We start from the raw sequence: 20,358 nt of genomic DNA on the forward strand, positions 1-20,358 counted from the left end.
ACAGATTTTGGTCAAGCCCATGCTTGACATCAATGACTTTTCTCCACAAGCATTTTGGCTCGTTACCAAATTCATTTATTTAGAAGCGAACGGTTCTTGATTCTGATGTTAAAAAAACCCAACCCTCCAAATGATCTCGGTTTGCTAATTAATGATATCCCATTTCACTTAGTGGATTGCTCTTCTTTCCTTAGCGCCCTAAATAAAATTTACAATACTTTTGTTTAGTTTGTCCGCCACAGCCGTAGGCATGAGGAAAAGTGAGAGATACTACACCGGAAAAGTGAGAGAGTATATACCGGAAAAGAACCCAATGTGGCCTCCTTCATTGACCAACAGTTCAGTTAATTCCTGTTGGGTAAATTACACAATTTATCACTCAACTATTTTCTTCTCTTATTTTGGTCACTAAACTCAAAAAAATTGCATTTTCGGAAATCCTAGAGACTTCAGGGACTAAGGCTGAGTTAACCCATTCTATTTTAAAGACTGGACTCTCCTTCCTTTTATTATCTGTGAATGTGGGAAAAACTGAAACTCGAAATCAATCTCCATGGCTGAAACGCTAAAGAAGTCTTACCATTTCCCAAATACCGTTTAGCATTTCCCAAACACCGTAAAGCTTCATACTTTTGAGGGTTAATGGACAATGCCTGTTCTAATTTCGAATAGCATTGGATTCTTCGTTAAATTCTTCTTGTTCTAATGGAAAATTCTAAATTTAAGACATAAACAACAACGAATAGCAAACATAAACATGAACAGAAAGCTTGATGCTCTGTTCTGTCCTGAAATAAATAAGAATGGAATTTGCAGCTCATTTGATTCCAAATTTAGTGACACAAATCGGACAAAACAAACAAAATAAAGCATTCCCAGTATTAAACAAGCTTATCCATGGATATTTAAAGACTTCTCTTCTTTAGCTCCCATAGAAATTCGTTGATCAGCACCTGGCAGATTCACCATGAATGTAATCAAGAACAGCAATGACTCCGAAAACAAAAGCTTGATCGATTCCGGGTTTCACCACTACATGATAAAGATCTTTACTTGCCATCACCTCCTCTACTTCCTTCTTGACTCCGGTCTGTCATACACACACGAATTACGACTTAGAACACTCGATACCATATTATAACATCGACATATATGAACTACCTGAGCGACAATGTTGCCGACGAAATCAACGATGGTGCAATCTCTTTCGGGGAAATAACCATTGATCTCATAGTCCCAGTTCTTGCTGCTTTCTGGTTCAGTGGAGATTCTTATGGCATTGTTCTTTGCTATACATGAACGAGGCTCATTTAGGGGATTGTAAACCGGGTTTTCTTCATTTAAACCAGAATCGAAGCTCAAATAATATCAGAGTTTGAGCCCGAATAGAGGGTCCGTTTGGGAAAACCCTGAAAAAAATTTCACACCGAATAAAAAATAGAGATTAAGGGGAAAAGTGAAATCAGAGAAAGCTTCTTCGTTTCTTCTTCCTCAACAACACAACAGTCGCCTCCCCCTCTCTCTTTCCGTGTCTATCTCTCTACGGGCAAACTCGTTTCTTCTTTGTTTCTTCGTTTTCTATAGAAAAGAACAAGACTCACTTATGGGATCCATCTTAAGTTGCTAATTTCAGCCATGGAAATTGATTTGAGTTTCAGTTTTTCCCTCAGCTACAGTTAAGAGAAGGATGGTGATTTTTGTCTTTAAAATAAAATGGGTTAACGACATACATAGTCCCTGAAGTCTCTATTATTTCCGAAAATGAAACTTTTTGAGTTTATTGACCAAAATAGAAGAGATGAAATAGTTAAGTGATGAATAGTATAATTTATCCAACAGGAATTATCAGAACTTTTGGTCAATGATGAAAATAGTTGGTCAAAGAGTTACATTGGATTTTTTTTTCGAGTTGGAAAATCACATTGATTTTTTAAAATTCAGGGGCCTTTGATACATTTAAGCCTAAATTAATATAAGTTTGAAAGATTTACATCCATTTAAAAATGAACCTTCAAATATTGTTACAAATATTATACTTTAATTTAAAATTTCTAAAAATAATAATCATTAGTTAATCTCTAGCTTTCTAAATCATCCCCATTTATTTTTCCTTTTTCAAACGATTTATGCCATGGAGGAATGACTTAGCCATCCAGAAAAACGACATTTTAGACTGGACTTTATACTGGAAGTAATAAATTTAATTTTTCTTAATATTATGTATTAAAATGTGACATTTTATTTGTTTTCAAAATTTAAATAATCATTTAATCATTACCCACTCTTAAGTAATAATTACGTTAACTTCTGAATTCAATTGATTGATCATATTTTTTATAATCTAATCAATAAATTATTTTCCGAATCATTTCGACAGCTCATATGACATTCATAATTTAATTATAACATTTGGACCAAATTTAAAGAGTTTTAAAATTAAAGAATTATGTTTATGTGAGTTCCGCCATTCGATCGTTAAGGACTGACGTTGCATTTTACATAGATTACAAGTCACAGTTAAGCCAAACATATATTTTTTATTTACTCCTACAAATTATTCTATTTAACACTTAATATCAAAATAACATATCTAACATTAAATTTGTATTTTAATTGAATAATCCACCGATTATCCAAAACTCACAACGGTTTGACCTCCTGCGTAGTGTTTGATTCGTTAAATCCAAACAACGCTGAAGCCATCCTAAGCAATGGCTCCAGCGTATTCGGATGAAACTTCCTGGCAAAAAGGAAACAAATCGAGCGTGTGTGACCATTATAAGTACAATCAAATCCTTGCCTAATTCGATTCAACAATTCCATCGATACATTTTTTTCTCACATATTGTGTGGGGTGTGGACCGCCTTTCGACCAATCGACCCAAGTGATGCTCCGATTCGTGTTAAGCTCCTGCGAGATTTTGTTGACAAGAGTTGGCACGTAATGTTCATCTACGTAACATGGAGGATTTCAATAGTTTCTAAAGAGAGGGTAGTAAATTTCGTCTGATATTATCTTGAGGGCGTGCTTTCGATTGACCTCGAACCATTGCGACCCTTTTTGCCAATCGGCCAATGAGACCTTCAGCAACATCCGCTTGTTGTAACGGCCGCGTCCGGTTGGCCTCGGATCACCGAATGAACCGATGAAGCTTTGGTTGGTGTTGATGAGGTAGTTGTAAACGGTGGTGAAGTTGAACAGCGGGATGCATGCTTCCGAGAGCAGCACGAATCTTACGTTGGCGCAGTCGAGCAATGCATTGGCTAACAGCCGTCTCTCGGCATCTACAATTGTCACGCTTCCCCATTGAACAGGCTACAAAAGAGAATCAAATTTACACATGAAAAGCTCCAATTAATTCTCGAATTGTATACGCCTATGAATCGAAAAATCTGATCAGCTTCGTGTACGCCCTGTTCTATAGTCTTCATTTCTTAAATCTCACCTTGCTTGGTACCTTGCGCTTGTAGAACACCGAGGTTACGGGTGGCTCGTCGATGAAATCCGACGATGTATGGATGTAAATGGAGTAAAGCCCTTCATGTCCCAAGAAAAACTTTTCCCAAAGGGGTGCTAGAGGCAGAGATCCCCTACTTAAAAACATGAACGCCACCTTCGGGGTCAGGTTCCCCGAGGATTCGGTAACATTTGGACATACGACAATAGCACGCCGCATCAGCTCCTGATCATCCGTCACGGAATGCAACGTGCCGTTGTCGTCCAGGGCGCGTATCGAAGTTTTCGATCCCAAAGAAGAGTTAAAAGGCGGATGGGGAAGGGATGACCGGAAACCGAAGTTAGATAAAATGTACGAATACGGAGAGCTCATCAGCGGCGGAGAAAATCGGTTAAGTTTCAGGAAGCAAGGCGAGGAGCCTTGGATGACCAACAACTTCAACGTGAAAGTCCCGAGAACAACCACAAACGAAGCCATCGACAACAGAAACAATGAAGTTACAGTAACACGAAACTTTCTTCTAATGCGATAGTTCCCTAACGAAACCTTCCATTTCAAACCGCTTAATCATTTTTGGCACGAAAATTAGAACCGAAAACGATGGTTTTAAGTGGTGATGGAGTTTAGGGTAAGGCCTAAAATCGTATGTAAATCCATGAATAATCACATGGATGGTGCCGCTAATATACCTCATTTACAAACTTTACAACAATTTCTTGTAAATGTAGATGAAAGTGAGGATTAAGCTAACTTGAATTAAAAACAATAAAAAAATTAAGATATAACGTCGAATAACAGAAGTTTAGTCGTTACCGTGGTAGACGTGCATGAAATGAGCTGCTGCTGCAAATTTGGTCACACCACTGGAATGTACAACCATGTGTGATAGAGAGCAAGAATTTAGGTTCGGTGTCGTGTGTTTTAATATTTTTTTACAGTAAGGTGGATTGGAATTAATGTGATTTGACTTTTGTCCATATGTTATATTCGTAGAAGGTAATGAGGTGAACAACCTAAATTTTACGTGTACGATGACCCTATGAGGTTTGGCGAGGTAGCGCCTTGGCCATGGATTGGGTGAGCTCCATCTTGGCATATTTTTATAGAGGTGGTTGGTTGGCTTACACCACGTAGTTTTTATATAGCACGAATCAATTTATCTCGGGTTAAAGGAATTGATGTTGTTCCTAGAAGTCATGAGTTTAAACACCAACGACTGCAGATAGGTAATTAAACGTTTAATGTGAAATGATTGAGAATATTTAGAACATATAATACTTTATAATCATCTTAAGTTAATTAAAAAAAAAGTAGTTTCATATAATATATATGCATAAATTTAAATTACGGTTACAATTATGTTATAAATTATGTTTAATAATTTTTATAACACTTTTATTATTATATAACAATCGTTATTTTAGTAACAGATCATTACTTACATCCTTAAACATATATGAAAATAAAAGACAACTAATACAATGCAAACTTGAAGAAAAAAAGTCAAGCTTGATTAAGCTTTCTTCTTGAATATTGAAATTAAGGGTTCGTTTGGTAACATTATCTAAAACCACTTTTAGTTAAAAAATCTATTTTGACCACAAAATTGAGTAAAAAAATTACGGTAGAAACGATGGTTCCGAACCAACCGCAAAAATCAGGATTTCTAGTTTTTTCATTTTTAACTTTACGTTTGGAAACAAATTATAATTTTTATCCTTAATAATGCATGGGATCCACTCAATTATGTATTTACATTTTAGTTTAATAATCTAATAATAACATCCTTAAAAAATATTATTTTTAATAATTTAGTTTAAATATTTAAAAATAAAAAAATAATGATTTATATATTAATATATTGATAATGAGTTGTATAAATTATATTTTTATTTTTTATATTTTTATTATAGTTTAAATTGATATAATTCATATATAATATTTTTTTGAATTTATTATAGTTTAAATTGATATGATTCATATATAATTGTAAATATAATTTACAACATAATGTTTATAATAGATAATTTCTAGACATCATTTTACAGTGTTTGGATGAAATTGTGCAAACCATTTTCCACTGTTTGATATTTTTTTAGAAATTATATATTTTAAATATTGAATACAATAAATAATATTATTTATTAGAAAAATTAATATTATTATTTTTAAATATTAAAATAATGTATTTAATATTATTTATGATTTTTTATAATTTTATAAACAAAATATTAAGAATATTATATTTTAGGGTAATGTATAGTAATGATCACTGAACTTTTCATTTAGGTCCTCCAACTTTTAAAACTTGCAATATAATCCTCCAACATTTAGTCCGTTTGCAATATGGTCCCAGACGTAACCGGCCATTTGACGCTGTTACACTGCCGTTAGTATGTTTGCAATATGGTCAATGAACTTTTCAAGCGCTTGCATTTAGGTCCCCCAACTTTTAAAACTTACAACACAGTCCTCAATTTCATTCTAAACCCCAAATTCATTTTCAATCTCGGATTTCATTTTTCGCTTCTCTTTTCTCATTTCTAGCGTAACTTTTCAGTCGGGAATGCATGGGAAATTCTAATCTAACTTTGAATTATGTGGAGGTGTTGACTTGAATAAGGGTTCATTGAGAGAATACCCAACCAAGGGACTATCGGGACCATTAACGATTCAAGGTGTAATGTTAGATACATGTCATCTTAGGTGAAGCATAGATGTTCGATGAAATGCTTGTGAGAAAAAATGGGGTTAGAAATGCAGTTGACAAATACTACTAAGATGAACTAAGTATTATTGTTGAAAGTCACCAACAAAGCTAGAATTATTTTGTATAAATGACATATAATAATTTCTTCGTTTAATCCTTGTGGTTAAAGATTTTCCAACAGATAATCAAATATAATGAAATCCCAAATAGCGCATTCACCTCTCAGTCTCTTTCGCAACTCGAAAGGCATCATGACAGGGTCAAGTAGCTGCTCCAAATATACTACCCTATCATGATGCCTTTCGAGTTGCGTGCATGCAGAATTGTCTTCTAAAGCTATAATTCAATACAATTCAACTGTAAAATTTCCAAAACATGTAAAACATCCAATTCGTTCAGGATATATCAGTCCCATAATCAACATGAACTTATTAAAAAGAATACGAGCTCACAGGACGTCGAAAACCATAGGTCGGATCAATACAATTCCCAGTAAACTAGTACCAACAGTCTCTCGGATTGAGCCTGGCGATTTCACTATGTCGATACTTATAACCAATTCCCTGATTTAAAGAAAAAACAAAAAAGAAGATAAAAAAACTTAGCTTATGACCCTCTTTCACTTATATTCTGATGAACTGAATATCTTTCATAAGGAGTACAAAAAATTTTGATTAAGAAAAAAAAATTAGATAGTTTTGGTTCAAAACTAACACTGAATATCCAGATCATTGACATACAGTTCCAGAAACATAAAAATTTCAACAAAAAACACACAATGAGAGCTGAAAATGGGAAAGTGTGAAAGAGGAAAAGCTTACTTCCGGATAACCCAAAAGAGAAAATAGATACCTTCTTGCAAGTGAGGGGAGAGGCTTAGAAATAACCGCAATCAGTGGTGCGTTCCAGCAATTCTTCCTCCATTTTTTCTTTATAAATAAAAAACTGAAAGACAGAGCACTGTTTGGGTTTACAATTTTACATGGCGGAAATTTGAAGAACAAAAACCAAAAGAGAGTGAATAGCGAAAGAGACTGAAAGGTGAATGCGTTGTTTGAGATTTCATTATATTTGATCATCTGTTGGAAAATCTTTAACCACAAGGATTAAACGAAGAAATTATTATATGTCATTTATACAAAATAATTATAACTTTGTTGGTGACTTTCAACAATGATACTTAGTTCATCTTAGTAGTATTTGTCAACTCTGCATTTCTAACCCCATTTTTTTCTCACAAGCATTTCATTGAACATCTATGCTTCACTTGAGATGACATGTATCTAACACTACACCTTGAATCGTTGATGGTCCCGATAGCCCCTTGGTCGGGTCTTCTCTCAATGGACCCTTATTCAAGTCAAAACATCCAAAAATTTCAAAGTTAGATTAGAATTTCCCATGCATCCCTGACTAAAAAGTTACGCTAGAAATGAGAAGAGAGAAGTAAAAAAGGAAATTTGAGATCGAAAAGGAATTTGGGGTTTAGAATGAAATTGAGGATTATGTTGTAAGTTTTAAAAGTTGGGGGACCTAAATGGAAGTGCCTTAAAAGTTCAGTGACCATATTTCAGATGTACTAACGGCAATGTAACGACGTCAAACGATCGGTTACATCATGGACCATATTGCAAACGGACTAAATGTTGGAGGATTGTATTGCAAGTTTTAAAAGTTGGGGGACCTAAATGAAAGCTTTAGAAAAGTTCAGTGACCATTACTATATTTTACCCTATATTTTATTAAAATAAAAAAGGGTAAACTACATAAATGACCACATAACTATAGGTTGGGTCACGAAATAACCACCATTTTCAAATTTGCATCAATATGACCACTGAACTATTTAAGTGGTTTCAATATAGTCACCTACCATTAACACTTAACGAAAGTGTTTACGTGACCCTTAACAAAATTGGTATAATTAAGTCCACTTATGAATTCACACTATTCATAATTAAATTATCACTAAAACGGTAATTAAAAGCTTCAACTGCAACTGGTGCCTTACTCAAAATACCAATAGAAAAAATCTAAAACTATGAGTGAGCAAAACTCGACTCGACTCAAAAAACAGATTTTTTTTCAATTTCAAGTTATTCGAGTTAAATCAAATTATCAATTCGGTTTTCAAGTTCAAGTCGAGTTGAAAATTTGAAATTTTGAGTTGACTCGAATTATCAATTCGGTTTACGATTTAATCCCTTATTTCATTACTCATTCAATTTCTCATTCATTTTAAGTCCATTTTTTACTAAATTTGAACTACACGCTCCTAAACCATAGTAGAATACATATGTACTTTCAATTACTCTTTTTTATAACAAATTTTATATTTTTCAATTTAGTCCTTGAATTTTTCACAACTTCCTTATTTCTTCAATTTATACTTTATTTTAAGTCCCCCTTTTTTACGAAATTTAAACCATATTCTCATATACTAGAATAAAATACCTATGTAACTTTTAGTATTACTTTTTCACTAAAAATATACTCTCTTATTTTATTTAGTTCCTTGACTTTGCGTTTTACTTGATTTGGTATTTTGACTACAATTGTTTGTAAATTCTTTCTTCACATCAATTCCTTGACTCCTTTATACACTCTTCAATATTTTACTCTCAAAATACTTTATTTAAAATATAATATTATGAATATATTTTATGATTTTAATTGTATTTGATATATTAAATAACACTATAATGTGAAAAGAATATAAAATATATAAAAACTTGAATAAGTTTACTCGAATTTCTTAAACTAAACTCGATTTGAAAAAAAAATCAAATTCAATTTGAGTTGTAAAATACGACTCTTCAACTCGAATAACTCAAATTTTTTTAACTTGAATCGACTCAATTGAACGCTCATTCCTATCTAAAACTACCAATATTAAGGTTTCATGTGTTCCTTTTATTATTTAATTGCATGATATTGAATCCTATATTTATAAGGTTTAGTAAAAAAAAGTCTTTAAAGTATATCTTTTTTTTTTATATTTAAGTATCTAAAAAATTTCAATTAATAAATGTGTTCAATGTTTTTAACATCACAATTTTAAATACCTACGTCGAAATGGTCGTTAAACAATCCGTTAAAAAGCTATCAACCAATTAGTAATATTCACGTGACCTAATTTTTATTTTTGTTTATTTTTTTTTAAAAATTCATAGATTAAGAAAATTCCAATTTTTCTTATTTTTTAAATGTAATCCTAAAACTTTTAATTTCTTCGTCGACCACCATCGTTGTCGGCAATCACCCGTTGATCACTCACTCCCTAGTTACGATGGATATGTGTTGACATTTAGGGCTGTTTGGTTCACGTCATATCTTATTACCGGGGGAATAAAGATGGTCAACATTCCCAGCCCCTGGTAATTTTTTATTATCAACAATGGTATTTTGGGGGTATATTATCGGGAATGTGATTACCCACTCCCTTAGGTATTGTTGGATTACCGACGTTTTGGACTAAAATTCCCTTAAATATTTTTTTCAAAAATATCGTTCTTCTGTCATTGAATAATAAAAATTCTACGAAGGTTAAATTACAAATTTATCCTTAAATTATTTTAGATTTACAAAAAAAGTCAATAATTAAAATTTTATATGAAGTTCTGGGGTTAAAATAAAATTTTACCCTTTCATTAAACCTATTTATCTTTTCAAATTTGTAAAAAAAATTATATAAATTTTATGAATTTAATTTTTTTTAAAGAAAATATATAAATTAATTATAGTAGAATTCAACTTGTTAATATATATATATATATATATATATATATATATATATATATATATATATATTAAGGACAATTTGGTAAAATATAAATTCCAATAATCTTTTATTCCTTTAACCAAACACTGTAATCTTACATTCATGCTAAACCAACCAAACACAAAATACAACATTCCCAGTAATCTTTTATTCTCACTGGTAATCTTACATTTCGTGAACCAAACGCACACTTAGGGATTTGGGAGATTGAGATTGCAGGTGACGACTGATGATGGTTAGGTAGGAGGTTACGGATGGATAGGCGACAGTAGTGGGAGACAACCGATGAGGATTTGATGCTCTGGATTAAGGATTTTGGATAGATTTTATAGAAATTTTGAGGTTTTTTTAAAAAAGTATTTTTTATATTTTAGAAAATAAAATTTTTAAAAAAATAAATGTATCACGTTTCATATTTGAGTGATTGACAACATTTTTTAATAGTCGTTACAATGTAAGTATTTAAAATGATAATTCAAAAATGTTAGACACGACATTGATAAAAAAAGATAGATGCCCAAATTGAAAAAAAAGATATACAATAAAACTTCTATAAATTAATAATATTGAAATCATGTGATTTTATTAATTTAAAAAGGTGCCAATTAATCGATAAATTATTAATTTATTAATATAAATTGATTTTGTTCGATTCAACAAATCTATATTATTCTTCGTGAATGAAACATTGTATTAACTAGTGGAATGATGTTCTTATACAATGTGACAAATTAAATATAATACATATCCTAAAAGACAAAATTATTTAGAGTACGTAGTACTAGTTAAAACTTATGCAATTTCATGTATGGTAGAAAATCAACTACTTTATAAACAACATCAAACATTCCTAATTAGTCAATCAAATTCAAAATCAACCAACTATGGGTTCACATCTATCTAAAAGGTATCCAAAAATCAACCATGATTTCACATTGAAAAGTGTTTGAAAATAACAATGGAAACATATTTTACTAAGTCATTATAGTTATATTTGTAATTTTATAGATTATTAATTTATAATATGAAAGATGCCGTAAATTTATACGAGCCTTTCTAAAAATTACTATCTTATTAATTTATCTAAATTATTAATTTAAATCTTAAACTTAAATCGAATAAAAAGTATTATTTTTTAAAAAATATTAATTTATTGTGTAATAATTTATAGAGATTATGTTGTAGTTCACATTTTCCATATTAAATCTATTGGTAATCATAATATAAAATCATCTTAATTAATTCTAAAAATATTCCCTCTCTTCAATTCTAAAAATTATTCTTATGGTCTGTTTGATTGGAGGAAAAATATTTTTCCCATTTTCTTGTGTTTGGTTCTTGTAAAACAAGAGGGTCAATATAATTTATTTTACGGTCAACGAAAAACTCAAAGTAAAACACGGTAAAATAACTTACCTTGGAAAAGGGTAAGTCATTTTTCTTTGTTTTCCCAGTGGCCTTGCGAGGCGGACTGTGTCTTCTCAGGTATCTCTCTTTTCAACTTCTCCCTTTTCATCTTCCTTGACCTCCTTTTAATTCTTGTTTCATCTTCCTTGACCTCCATTTTCATTGTCACCGACGAGGCAGAAATCAAAGACCGAGGTTTCAGCCCAGTTGAAATATCTCAAAGCTGAACTTGCTCTTCTTCGTGTTGCTAAAGCCTACCGGTGGTGCACCTAACAACCTTTCCAAGAGGTAAGTCTTTCACTCACTCTTTGTATTGTTTTTTTCGTTTATTTTATGTATGTTAGCTGTGGGTCTTAAGTTTATGGTTGATTGGATAGTTGATTTCTCAGTTCATTTGGGGAAATGGGTATTCATTTTGGTTGATTGTTTTTGCTATGTCAATGGATTCATTGTTTCTGCTATGTTGTGAGATTGATTTGGGGAAATTTGGTACCTAACAAAGGATTTTCCAGTGGTTTCCTTTTTTGTATCTATATTTTTTAATTTTGTTGTGAGATTGTTTCTGCATTGTTTCTGATAGATTATTTCTGTCTGTAACTATTTGTTTTGCTGAGATAGATTTCTTTAGGATGATCATCGTGAGTTAAAAAAATTATTTTTCCAAATAATTTCGATTTCCTCACTTACAGGTTTATAGTGGAACTCTCCCTACAGGGGAGCTCGTTGCTATCAAACGAGCTCAGCAAGGATCAATGCAGGGGGCTCGAATTCATAACAGAGATTGAGCTTCTATCAAGAGTTCATCATAAAAATGTTAGTCTACTGGGATTTTGTTTTGAGCGAGGTGAACAAATGTTGATATATGAGTATGTTCCTAATGGCTCACTTAGTGACAGTCTGTCAGGTACTTCCTCTGTTTCTTAACTTCATTACTCCAAATTGGGTTACATTATCAATAATTAAACATCATTTTACATATCCTTAGCTCACAAAGAATATATATATCTATATCTATATATATATATATATCCCGACATCAAATGCTTTTTCTGCATTCATGGATTTACTTATTTGGAAAAATAACATAGTATAATAATGCAGGGAAATTGGGAATCAGATTGGACTGGACCAGGAGACTAAAAATAGCCCTTGGTGCAGCTAGAGGAGTGGCATATCTTCATGAGCTCGCGAATCCTCCCATTATTCACAGGGACATCAAGTCTGCTAACATCTTATTAGATGAACGCTTAAAAGCTAAAGTTGCTGATTTTGGTCGCTCCAAACCTATGGGTGACAGTGAGAAGAGTCATGTTAGTACTCAAGTGAAGGGTACAATGGTGGGTTCGTCCATACGCTGACTCTATGCATACAATTAATACAACCTTTTGTAATGGAAGAAAACTAAGTACCAAGCTCAGCTGTTAGGTTGTTACCAATGTTGCTCATTTCCTTTCACCTTAAATGTTGTTATTCTCTACTTATAGGCCATCATCCCTAAGAATGAATATGTTTCTGTTGTAGGGCTATTTGGATCCTGAATATTACATGTCTTAACAGTTAACTGAGAAGAGCGATGTTTACATCTTTGGAGTACTGATGCTGGAAATAGTAACTTCAAGAAGACCAATAGAGCGAGGGAAATATATAGTAAGAGAGGTGAGAATGTCAATGGACAAATCAAAAACATTGTATAATCTCCAACAGATTCTGGACCAATCTATTGGTTTCGGCCCATCATCCAAAAGCCTGGAAAGGTTTGTAGAGCTAGCAATGAGATGTGTTGAAGAGACGGGAGCCGACAGGCTACAATGGGTGAAGTGGTAAAGGAGATTGAAGACATTATACAGATGGTCGGCATTAACCCGAACGCCGAATTGGCGGTAAGCTCGGCAACTTACGAGGATGCAGCTAAGGGAGCTGATATCCATCCATACAGTGACGAGTCTTTTGCTTATAGTGGAGCATTCCCTGTCGCTGCCACCAAGATACAACCAAGTTGAATGTTGTTTTCTTTTACTGGCGTATTTACTGAAAAAAACACTGATTTTTTTATTATTTACGTGTCAGACACCGTTAAAGAAAATATTACGGATCTAACACCCTTTGTAGAAAGGTGCAACCCATGCACCGCGCTTTACGTTGAAGTGGTGCCACGTGTTGAAAGACGCGTCCATGAATTGCGCCTTACGTCAGCTGGAGCAACATCAGCGTAAGGCGCGATGCATGGGCAGTGCCTTTCTGTCAGCTAACATATGCGCCAGAAAGGCGCGGTGCATGGGACGTGCATTTCATAATTAAATCCCAACCGTTCACACTCCCCTCACCCATCCGACCAAACCCCATCTCCATTCTATAAATATCCCCTCTTAATTATTTCCACCACACCAAATCCTCTCAAACCATATCAAAAACCAAACTCTTTTAAAACTAAATTTCGGTCAAATTTTATTTAGAATGTAATATATTATATTATATTCCACTAAATTAATATTTTAGTATTTTTTTAAATTATTTTATATAATTTTTTTTTGCAGTTATAAAATAGAAGGTGATCTGCTTCATTTGGATAGAAATCATATCTCGAGACATTTTGTTGATAATGTAATATTTTTAAATTTTATTTTAATTTAAATTATTAGTAATAATTTATTTATTTAATTTTTTATTATTAGTTTATATATTAATTTTTGTAATTATTAATAATTTTAGGAGTGCAATTGTATATTAGATCCTTTTATCCGCAACTTTAAGTTAGAGATACCAACTCGTGTCTGGCCGTATTTAGTTGAGGTTGAATTCGGTTATGTAGCTAGATATGAAGGTTAATGTAAGATAGAACCAAATTTGATTTCTACATTAGTCGAGCGGTGGAGACCAGAGACGCACATATTCCATCTTCCATGCTGAGAGTGTACAATTACGCTAGAGGATATTTTCACGCACTTGGGGATTCCGGTAGATGGAGATGTGCTTTCAGGGGTGGCACACGGTAACTGGAATTCATTGTGCCAAGAATATCTAGGAGGTGTCCTGCCAAATTTTAACGGTGGTCGAATTCCGTTAGATTGGTTGGATGAAAATTTCAAGAATTTGAGTGAGGACGCCTCGAAGGATAAGGTAAAAAAATATGCACGGGCATGCATACCACAGCTGATAGGAGGGTTCTTGATACCCGACAAATCGCGCAACCAAGTTCACTGTATGTGGTTGCGGCATCTCACCAATTTTCATCTGGCTGGAACACTGAGTTGGGACTCGATAGTTTTGGCATTCTTGTATAGGGAAATGTGTCGAGCTACTGACTATAGGAAAAATGCTATCGGCGTACGTCTCCTTCTGCTGCAGTCTTGGGCATGGTATCGCATGCCCTTTTTCTGTCCTGTTGTAAAGAATGCGTTCGTATTCTCGCTACTATTGAGGTAATTACAATATTTATTTCATATATTAATCATTTTATCTAATATATAATAAAAATTATTATTTTGAATAGGTGGTCTATTGACAGAAAAAATCATCAGGATCTACCTGCTGAATTAGAATTAATGAGGCTACTAATTGATCAGAAGGCTGACATAAAGGTATGTATTTAAATGTTTGAAAATCTATTTTGTATTATCGTTATATAATTAGATTATTATTTTGATAAGAATTATAAATATTTATTTTAGTTTGAATGGGCTTCTTATTGTAATGATGATATAAAGTTTTGCATCCCACATGAGTTAAGTGGCCCATTAGATGTTTCGATGGCGGTGGTCCCTTTGATCTGTTATGCGATTATCGAGTGGCACCCCACTGATTACGTGCTCCGACAATTTGGCTTTGTACAATCAATTCCGGAAGCACCTCAAAATCTCGACGAGTTGCATAATATCGATTGACGCTGTAAAAAGGATGTGAATTGGCTGCTGAAACATTATGAGTGGGTCATGATATGGGAGGATCGACGTCGGTGCATTCCCCATAGAGAACCCATTTATGTGGATTATTTAACGGTTGAATATGGTTATTACGAGTGGTTCAACAATAACGGGAAACCATTCCTGCTTTTCAAGGATGCAAAAGGACGGAGCATTCATCGACGTCGATAAAGATGTACATTATCACAACCCCATCATTCCCCGACTCGTGTACGGATAGCATGTGCTTCCGGTTTGTCGTCAGCTACAGCACCAGAACCTTTACAGCAGTCACCATCTGCAACGATGTACACCTCACAACCAATTCATATGGGTCTGCAACCATATCAGATTCCACAACCGTTGTTCACATACCAGATGCCACCACCGCCATAGAGTTATATGACCCATCCTGAAGGATATTATGGTTCTATGTTTGTAGATCTGACTTGGGGTTCATATGCTGGTTATTTGGCGATTCCAGCCTCACCGCCGATGGCCGACGCACAGACACCTCCTGTACATTTTTCTCACTCATCGATGTATGTGTTTTCTCAGTTTCCCAGTTTTCTATGAGCGGTGGGATAGTCAGTCATACACCTTTAGGGTCCTTATTCTATGGAGGTGTTGCATCGGCATCAGTTCCTTATCAACAAAATGTATCTTCTCCTGATGTCGACGATGATGGTGATGATAATGACAATGAGGATTCAGAACAAGTTATAAGAAGAAATCCTCCTCGAGACAGACAGCTACCGCCCTGCGGAACACATTCAAGACGCGAACATCGATAGATTCAAATATTTTATTATATTTGTATTTAATTATTTTTTGGACAAATAATTGTAATTATTTTTAATTATTTACCATTTAATACTTAATTTATTTTATTATATGTATCAAAGACAATTGTCTTTTAAAAGATTTTTGTATTTAAAATTATATTCAAATACCAATAAAAATGTTTCATATAAATCATAGCTTTGTCAAAGCAAATCTTATTTTTCTTAATAAAGTTGTAAAGCTAATAGATGTCAAATCTTTATATGTTTATTGGATAATTTGACTTTGAATGGTTCTTCTTTACCCTTTTCTTGTATTGGTTTCTTGTTTAATTAATCAGTGGTTATCAAATGACATTAACTTAAAGTAAATGTGAATTAAATTACAAGAACTATTATTTGATAAACAACAACTACATCAGTTCCTCATCAACGGTTACTTGATGACAAAAGAAGTGGACATGTTTTTCTACTATGTCATGGGTTTCTACAATGCCCACATCTTTTTTTTGTCTAGATATTTCTCGAATATCCATATCACAATGAATTCGAGTGGATTTTGGATGACCACGGTCCCTTATTAAAGTCGGATCTAGTACAATCGGAACCCAATTCTAAACTTCATTAGGGTCTTTCCCATTACCTATGGGGCGGAACTCAAATTCATATACCTTAAACACTTCTGATAGTAGGTATACGGGATCCACAAAACAGTTTGTAGTCTTGACAGGTATGCGAGCAAGATGCTATCACATGAAAGCATGGATACTTCAAAGCTTGAAAAAATCCACAGTCGCACCATCTGTCCCATAGATTTACTCTTAACGAGTTAGCTTCAATCCCTTGAAGAGGTCGCAACATCTTTGTGACACGAAACAATTCATGCGTTCTAGAGAAGCTTCTTATAGACATTCCATTTGATGCAACAATTCTTTTTTTTTTTTTTGTAGATTTATAACTAATCTAGGGTGATAGATATGACCGCTTTGCATCCATGTTTGAGCTTGTCCCCGAGCTTCGCAAAAAGTGCTCCTAAATGAAAATATGTCATTTTTACCAAAGCCGTTACAAGTAAATGACGTAACTCCTTTAAGGTCGAATTGATTGCCTTAGCCAAGTTAGTCGTCATGTGTCCATATCGATATCCATCATCATATGCATTTGCCCACATTTCTTTATTGATGAGGCTGATGTAATCATATCCTTCCTCGTTCTTCGCCCGTAAATCTTGAAGCATGGATTCAAATGTTAGAGGTAGTAGTTCGTAATCTGATCATAAAATGTAGAGCTTACTAACTTTGTTTCTATAAAAAATGAAAATGATTGAAAGAAAAAATAATAACAGATTCACATACCCATGCGCACAAGTAATTGGCGTTCATCATTCTTCTTGAACCTTCCATGATAGTTCGCAGTAATGTGTCAGATACAGTACCTAAGTTGGACATAGGGTGGTTGCCACATTGGATCCAAAGACTACATTGCTGCTTTGATCCCAGCTTCGCGATCTGAAATGACTCATATTTTTTTCCTCGTGATAACATGTGAGCGTAAGTTTCGGAGGAAAAAAAGCCCAAGAATTTGTATCTTCTCATTCAACAAGGGAAAAAGCAACTGGGAAGAATGTTGCGATTACCATCTTGGATAACTGCCAATAGTAAAACTTGCTTGTATTTTCCATACAAGAATATCCCGTCGATTTAGACCATAAGCTTACAGTATTTCACAGCATTAATGCATTGTGGGTAAGTCCAAAAAAGCCGGTAGAATTTGCATCGATCACGAAGAACTCGATCATTATGGTATGCATGGCAAGTTTCGAAGTCCACATTGTCTCATGATTCAACCTCTGCACCACCCTAAACCAACTTGGTAGTTCGTTGTAAGATGTATCCCATTCGCCGTGAAGTTTTCTAATCGCACTCTGCTTTGCCAACCATGCTTTTCTGTATGAGACGGAATACTCATACTGTGATTGTATAGTTGAAATCAACACAACAATAGCTATATGGGAGCTTGCTTTTACCATGGGCATGATGGATTGACAGATCATTTCGGAGTCCAAGTTGGGATGATTTTGGTTGATCACTCCAGCACAATATGTGTGAGGACCGTTGTATATCATTAGTTCCCATCTATTGTTTTCCCCCTTCCTCTTCTATACGAGAACCATCCAATTGCATCCATTTTCACGTTGGACACAATGACAAACATATTTTTCGGTCGTAGAGCGGTCGACTCTGGACTGAACATAATTACATATATTTTAAATTTTTATTGCCACCATCCGATCATCACTTCTTCTTTGCTTGAAAACTCTATGCCTAAATATAACTCACCATTAATTATTTATGAGTTAAATCCATAGTCACCAAGATTAGGCATATCCGTAAATTTTGGCCCTATATTGCACCATAGTCATCTTCATACATGTGTACTGGAGGTTTAGTTTGTACCACATTTTTTGAAACTTCATATACATCATCATCATCATCATCAGAGTTGAACTACGGTGATTCTGGGTGAACGATTAGTCCAGTCTCAGCACCATCTGCACCTGGCTCACTAAGCGGTTCTTCTGGTGGAGATGAAGGTTCATTCACGCTGTCCACATTTAGGTCGAACAACTTGGTACTTGCATGTCTTCCCCTTGAACTAGAAGACATATCGACATTGAGATCAAAGAAGCTCGCAGTAGAATGCCTCCCCTAGAGCTTGAAGCCATCGTTTCAAATGGAAACTACATAGATTGTTGCGTCGAGGGCATCTCCATATTTAGGTCAAATAAATTGGCAGATGAATGTCTTCCCCTTGAACTGGACGCGATGTTGCCATACGGATTGTTTATGGACCTACCTCTGTACAGATCGTAAGGAGTTGCTGATGAATGTCTCCCCGTTGAACTTGATGGGATGGAACCATGATGCGAATTTCCCATTATGGCATTAAAATCATTATACATTACTGTAATTGGGCTGTCAACTTGATCAGCTTGTTGAGCCACCCCATAGTGGGAGCATAATGGCATACCCCGAACTTCACGCACTTCAATAAACTTTGCATACATCTCCGTATCGGCGTCTGAATAATGATTTTGAGAATCAACCATCATTTCAACATCATCATCGTTTGATAGTTCGAACGCTGTATAAGTTAACGGAAACACTGATGTCGGAAATATGTACTGAAACGACGACAGTCTTCTAGTACTTCCAACATGAACCTTCCTTAAAATATTCGTTATCAGCTCCTCAAGAGTTATGTTTCTCTTGAAGGATATTTTAATAGAATGATTTGATACGAACATAACGCCGGTTTCATCTTCCCGAATTTCTCCATCATAGTAAACAATAGCTGAAATTTGCGTCATTCTGAGAGTTTGAAAGGGAGATAGTCTTATATCTGTAAAAAAAACTGAAATAAGCCTAATTAAATAAATAATATATGAATTAAAATATAGCGCAATAAATTTTTTACAAATAAACGTAAATAATTTAAATAATATAATTTTATATTATTACCGTATCGACAAAAATGTTTCAACATATGATCATGCTTTCCAATTTTACAACCACAAAAATTAAAAGAAAATAATTAGTACAATAATTTTTTTTTTCAAATAATCATATAAAAAAATATTATATATTAAAAAAATTACCTTATAACGAAAGATCGAACGAACTTCTAAATCAAATATAAGATGATTGATGGGTAATTTTTACGGGTTGAGAGCGTATTATTTATAGCCGAGGGAAAAGTTTAAAGCCGAGAAGTTCGGATACAATTATGATATGCGTGACCCATATACTGCGCCTTTCTGGCGAGTGTGTCAGCTGGCAGAAAGGCGCGGCCCATGCACCGTGACTTACGTTGATGTGACTCCAACTGGCGTAAGAAGTGATTCATGGGCAGCGTCTTTCATCACGTGGCGACACATTAGCGTAAGACGCAGTTCATGAGCCACGTCTTTCTACAAAAGGTGTTAAATCAATAATATTTTCTCTAACGGTATCTGACACGTAAATAATAAAAAATCAGTAATTTATCGATAAATACACCTCTTTTACTACGTTTTATCAGCAATCAATTTATCAACACTGAGAGCTGCTTCTGTTTCTTTTTTTTTTTCCCTTCCTAATTATGTGGAATCTTATTTTTGTTTGCTGAATATTATGATAAAACTGTAATTAGAAGGATTCTTTTTATGTAAATAGGTCATGCAACTGTTGATTCCAATGCTTTAGCATATAATTACTACGTTAAGTTTGGCCAATTGCTAAAAACGACTGAAAGATTTAGAAAGGGAATTTTCCCAAAGAAT

At 33.9% G+C, this 20,358-nt stretch overlaps 2 pseudogenes; one reads left to right on the top strand and one right to left on the bottom strand.

Moving 5' to 3' along the window:
- Positions 1 to 946: 946 nt before the first annotated feature.
- On the bottom strand, positions 947 to 3,935 carry LOC120138834 (annotated as a pseudogene).
- Positions 3,936 to 11,717: 7,782 nt separating this feature from the next.
- On the top strand, positions 11,718 to 13,388 carry LOC120138843 (annotated as a pseudogene).
- Positions 13,389 to 20,358: the final 6,970 nt, after the last annotated feature.

This window comes from Hibiscus syriacus, unplaced genomic scaffold, assembly GCF_006381635.1.
Source record: "Hibiscus syriacus cultivar Baekdansim isolate YM2019G1 unplaced genomic scaffold, ASM638163v2 tig00002237_pilon, whole genome shotgun sequence".
Lineage (NCBI taxonomy): Eukaryota > Viridiplantae > Streptophyta > Magnoliopsida > Malvales > Malvaceae > Hibiscus > Hibiscus syriacus.